Source organism: Netta rufina, assembly GCF_964035555.1.
Source record: "Netta rufina genome assembly, chromosome: 8".
In the NCBI taxonomy this organism is placed as follows: Eukaryota; Metazoa; Chordata; class Aves; order Anseriformes; family Anatidae; genus Netta; species Netta rufina.
In genome coordinates, this window is record NC_140131.1 from 5,254,219 (window position 1) to 5,260,218 (window position 6,000).

Genomic DNA, 6,000 nt, shown 5'->3' on the forward strand with positions numbered 1-6,000 from the left:
TACCTACCCATGTTTCTAGGTAACCGCAGAAAAAAATTAAATCCCACAAAAACGATAGCTTGGGAAGTAAAGGGCTGCAACTTCTCCATAATGGCATTAAATGTGTCAGAGCCAGACTGAGAGAGGGAAGGTCCCCCCAGAAAGTGGCATCCCTGAGCTGGAGATGTGCCATCCCTGATAGAGCTCAGGAGCTTCCCTGCTCCATCTCCGTATGAAGTCTTCCAGGACTTTGAGAGTTAACCTCCCTCCCCAAAACATTCCCTGTCCTTTCCTTAGCTAGTCTGGCTGCTCATCTTTTTGAAAGAGTGTAGTTTCACTTCCCTGGAGGTGTAAATACCACTGTGCCAGGAAACTGTCAGCTCTCTCTGGACAGAAGGCTCTCCTCCTCCGGTGATTCACTGTGCCACCCCCAGCACAACACGCCTCAAGCCAGCCCTGTCATTGGCATTAGTCTGGATGTGGACAAACACCTCAATGCAATGAAGTTCAGAGCTTACTACAGGCTCTTGGTTGGTATTAGAGATAATGGTAATTAATCGCTCAGGGAGGACAATGGTTTATTGCTGGCTGATCATTTTTTCTTAAGGGTTTTGTAAAAATAAATGGGCCTCGCTGTGGATGGAGAGGGCAGAAAGAGACAGAGAACGGCTGCATGAGTCCACAGCTCAGTATGCTAGACTTGAGAAGTGAGTCCAGGCTTTAACACAGGCTGGAGGCAGCCCTCTTCCCAAAATCTCCTGCTTCCTTCTGCTCAGCTTCACAGCCCTGGGAGCTGCTTCACAATGTGGGCTGTGACAAAAGCACATCTGCAATCAAAAGAAGATGAGCAACTGAGAGGGAAGTGAAATGGCTTAACAGATACCAGTAATCAGCTTCTGACCTGGCTCTATCCTGAGTTCTCTAATGAAAAAAGGGCTTTTGTGGCCCATCAGCACAATGCTGAACTATACTAAATCTGCCTCCATTTATCCTTGATAAGACTAATACAGTTCCTTATTATTGGAACAATGGTATATTCTTGTCACCCTTAATTACTAACTTATCTGTCTATGATGGCTTCGCTTATAAAAAGGATATGCGAGGTAACTATAATAGCTATACAATCCTTATATAGCCAACATTTTCAACTGTTGGTTTCAGCTTCCTTTTCCATCTTTTGCTTTCCATAAAACATTTCCATTTTTCTTTCGCCTAGGTAAGTAAACCCGAAGGTCTAGATCCTACACTGAGCTGCAGTTTGATGTTTTTGGAGCGCGGCCTGGAGTTTTAGCACTTTACATCATCTGGGAGTGGGCCCATAAAATGTTGAAATAAATGAAAGCAGACAGGTGACTGAGTGACAGCACCAGACGGGGAGAACAGCAACAGCCAAGGCAGCAAAAGTCTTCGCTTTATTTGGAGGAAAAGGGCCCACAAGTACATCCAACACTAGGAGGCTAAACACACGTGCTGGGAGCTGAGAACAGGAGAAAAATTTGGCCTTAACAGTAAAATATCTTGCAGTGTTTTCCTCTGAAAGCCTTCATCGTCACATTAGCCCTGAATGCTTTCTGCACTTTCCCACAGCGCTTGCCCCTGCGGGCAGGAGGAGGCTGGAGGCCTGCGGTGGAAGAGGCTCCCCCAAACCTGCCCCCTACCAGCTGTGGTCCTCAGCTGCCTTCACGGAAAATTCACCTTGGGCATCTTGGAGGCCACGGGCACTCGTGTCCGATGTATCATGAGCTTCTCCAGCCACTTCTCCTGCTCACCCTCAGGCACCCGCGTGCCCAGTGGGCCACAAAGCCAGCTGGAGGTTCACCAGCACTGCCCGACGGCCACCTCTCCTCCACTGCTCACACCCATGGAGCGTGGTGGCCCCTCGGGTGTGTCTTGCAGTTCCAGAGCTGGACCCCCAGCTCCTTCAGCAACCCCCACCACCACACAGCCACCTTGTCACAGCCGCTTCGGTTTTGTGGCTGAGGACACCGGCCCTGGTGACAACAAAGGCAGGGCTGAATTCCTTTCCCAGCCCAGCTCTCTGTTTTGCTAAGTGATTCTTTGTATAAATCCCAGGCAGAGTATCTTTTCACAGGCAGTTGTAAAGCTGGATTTAATGCGTGTTAGAGACAATATGCGAGAGCTCTCGCAAGTTCTGTGGCACATTTTTTCAGCCGCTCTGTGAACGCGTTGGCCAGTAGCTGACCTTGCTTCCTACCACAGCACATGGCCACTGAAGGCTGGACCCCATCCCACCATTTGCTCATGTACCTGATTTCTCCCCCTACATCTGATTCCTCCCAGGATGACTGGGCCCTCAGAGGACAAGGAGAATGCAAGGAAGAAGGAGCAATGTCAACCTGAAGTCTAGGTGTGCAGAGCAGGCCAGGCTACAGCCACCTGAAGACCCTACCCCAATTCTTCCATCGCCATCACTGGTGTCAGACAAGATCTTCCACATTACATTCAACCCACCTACCCCTCAAATAGCCCAATCACCCTGAAGGTCTAAGCCTTCACATGGAGTTTCACTTTCCCTGAGATGTACTCAGCAGTTTATAAAGCAACTACAATCCCGTTGTCCCTTTTTGATGGGCTTTCCAACAGCCACGACGGTTGCTGCCCTCTTCCTCCTCGAGTCATCAAGCATCTCTTCTCCCTCACCTGAAATATGAGTGAAATGTAAGATAAACCACGTTCTTCCCATCGACCCTCTAAAGAGAAGGTTTTCTAAGATGCAGCATGTAGGTTTGATGAATCAAACATCAGTAGAAAATGGGTCCTTATGTCTCCTTTTGTCTTGAAATCTCCTGTGCCCTACTGGGCCTCCCAAATGCACATCCAGGTGGAGTAAGTTCACGTGGAGCCACTCCAGTTCCTAAATCCCTGCTCTTTAGAAAGGATGGACCAGCTGTTCCCATTTCCACCTACTCTGTCTAAAGGGTTTAGTGCTCTTTGCCCTGGAAACTGCCCCCAGCCCTGTGTGTGGCTGTCAGGTGTAAGGTGGGGTTCATGCCTCCCATCCCAGACAGCCCTGAGAAAGGCACATTCCCCTCACACAGAGCACTGCCCAGACCAGGCTGGCTTTCAATTTTGCTTTAAAAAAGTGCCATAAAGTGACTTTGTTCTTTCAGAAGTCATGCAGCACTGCGAGTCATCCCCCTGGAATATTCTGGCATTTGTTCTGATACCATCAGTCTATAAAACAGCTGATAATTTTCTCCTGTATTTTTTTTCCTGAAAGCCCTGAGGCTGAAATTTGACATTTTTCTTCATTTACGGGATGAAAGAAAGCTGCTCAGGACTCGTTCAGCCCATAGCCCAAAGAGCACGTGTCAGCCTGCTGGTGTCACACAGCAAGCCCCACTGCAGCTACAACCTCCGACAGACTTTTTATTCAAGGCGACTGCAAATACTTTGGTTTTCTCAGTAGAGGGAGCTTCTCACATACCAGTTTGAGCACCGCAGCGGTCGAACCCTTTGAAACCACGTCCCATTTCTGACTGTACAACCCTGTGCCAAACAAGCATGCAGGAAACGTGGTGGTAGGTGATTAGGGAAATGTACTCCTAGCCCCTAATAACCACAGGCTAGTTTATTTATTGAATTAAGGCTTGCAGCCTTTCCAAAGTTCCCATTCAGTTTTCATAGGCATTGCTGTTAAAACGCCCATCCTTTCGATGTACCACCCAGCAGCAGCTCCGTGGCAGCCAGTACCAGGGCTAAGTGAGATCGCATGAAAAAAGGGCTTTCTCACTGTTTTCAATGCCTTTCTCTGCTTCCACTGAATGCCTCTTGATACTTTTCTTACGGAGACAGAAGTTATCAGCCTACTTTCTTCTGCAGCTCCAATGCTCTGCACACTATTATCACGTCCCTTTAGCTGTCTCCTTAGAAAAATAGCTGCATCTTTTAATTCTTTGTCCAAAAGCCTTTGCATAGTTATCGCTAAGCTCTGCTTTTGTAGTGAACAAAGTCCTGCCGGAGCAATCTGTGATGAGCTCTCACCAAGGAGAGGGGTGACCCCGCGCAGCCGGTGAGAAGCCCCTGCTCTGCTCCCTGCACTCCGCCCTCACAAGTGGCTGAACTCCATCAGAGAGCTGATCCGGGCAGGAAAAGATGAATTTAAAAAACAGTTTAACTCTTCAGTCAGATGGGTTCTCCAACCTGTTGTACAGAGTGACAGCAGAAGCATTTGTACTGCACAGCATGCCCAGAACAGCGTGAGTGGGCGGCAGGGATGGCAGGCGAGGGAGGGCGAGGAGGAAGGGAAGAGGGCTGCTTTTTTAAGAAGCAGCAACAGCTTAAGCACACATGAAATGGTAATCGAAGAGAATTGGGGTTTTAGTCTTACAGAAGATACCGGGGGAATCTCAGCTTTTCAGACCATATTTGTAGATGGTGTTTTGCTAAGCCGACATCGGTTGTTGGATGATGTTTTGCTCGCGCCTAAAATAGCTAAAACTGAAAAATATCAGCCTTAAAAAAATCTCCCTCCCCTTCCCTCCTGATTCCTGCATCTTCTGTGCTTGGCATCGGTATGTACATAGGCAATTTCGCTGTGATCTTAACAATGATTCATTTCTCTATTCCAAAGCACGTTTTCGCACTGCAGTCTTCAAGCTCACCTGCTCCCTTCCCGCTGCCTAGGGCCTTACAAAAACAAGAGCAGAGCACGGAAAATGTTATAAACGTTTTTAATGGATCTCCATAAACAAACAAACAAATAAATAAATAAATAAAATCAAAGTAGTATTTACACCAAAGGTATAAATATCTCCTTGTGAATAAATGATGCTGTTACCCAATAAGCCCTGCACTTGACCACTCTCAGATCAAGCACAATTATTTAGCTCCTTCATGGAGGTTAAAATAACCTCTCCTACAGCACGGGAAACTTCTTTGTCATGCATAATTCCAGCCAGCAGGGAAATTGGTAAACAAAAGGAGATAACATCAATTCAGGTACAAGAAGGAAAAGCACCAGCGTAGTACAGCCTGGCCACGAATGCAATAAATGCAATTTGCGAATAAAGTTAGGCTGGAAAATCGGGAGACCACCTCAAAACGTCGGAGCAGTGAAGCCGCAGATGAGTTTTTTGATAAAAGCAGGGGGAAAAAAGAACGAGCAAGACCCAGAACGGCGGCTCCCTGTTTTCTGAAGGAGACACAAGGTGTGGCTGCTGAGCTTTGAACCCTGCTGCTCTTGTCACCCGACGGACCTGTGCCCTGTCCCCTGATGACACCAGCCCCTGACCCAGGGGGGTCCCAGACCCTCAGACCCCATGGGTGCCCCCACCTGGAGCCCCCACCCCAGCCTCGCCCCGCTGGGGGTGCCCCTGCCCCAGGTCCTGTCCCCTTGAGGGTGCCCCCAGCCTGCCCCCTCCCCACTCCTGATCTCCCAAGGGTGCCCCCACTTGGGTGCCCCCACTGCATCCCCCACCCCATCCCTGTGCCCCCAGGGTGCCCCCACCCCAGGACCCCCATCCCCAACCCCAACCCCATCCTCATCCTCATCCCCATCCCCATCCCTGTCCCCGTCCCTGTGCCCGTCCCTGTCCCTGTCCCTGTCCCTGTCCCCCCAGGGTGCCCCCACCCAAGGGTGCCCCCTCCCCTCCCCCTCCCCTGGGGTGCCCCCCCCAAGCCCCGCCCCCCTCCCCTTAGCCCCGCCCCCAGCCCCGCCCCTCCCCACTCCCCCCCCGCCCCTCCCCCGGGGTGTTCCCGGTCCCGCCTCTCCGCGCGCCGACCACCTCCCGCCCCCTCCCAACCAATCACCGCCCCCCGCGCCTGGTCCGATCTCCCCGCAGCGCCCTCATTGGCCGCTCCCCTCCCCTCTCCTCAGGGCGGCGGCCAATGGCGACGCGGGGCGCGCGCGGGGGAGGGGGGCGGCAGCGGCGCCGGGTCCTAGCGCCGGGGTGCGGCGGGAACCGGGAACCGGAGGGAGCGGGGTAGGACGGGGGGGGGGGACGCGATCGCGATCTCGATCTCGATCGCGACCGGTGCTGAGGCAAAGGCTGAGGAGAG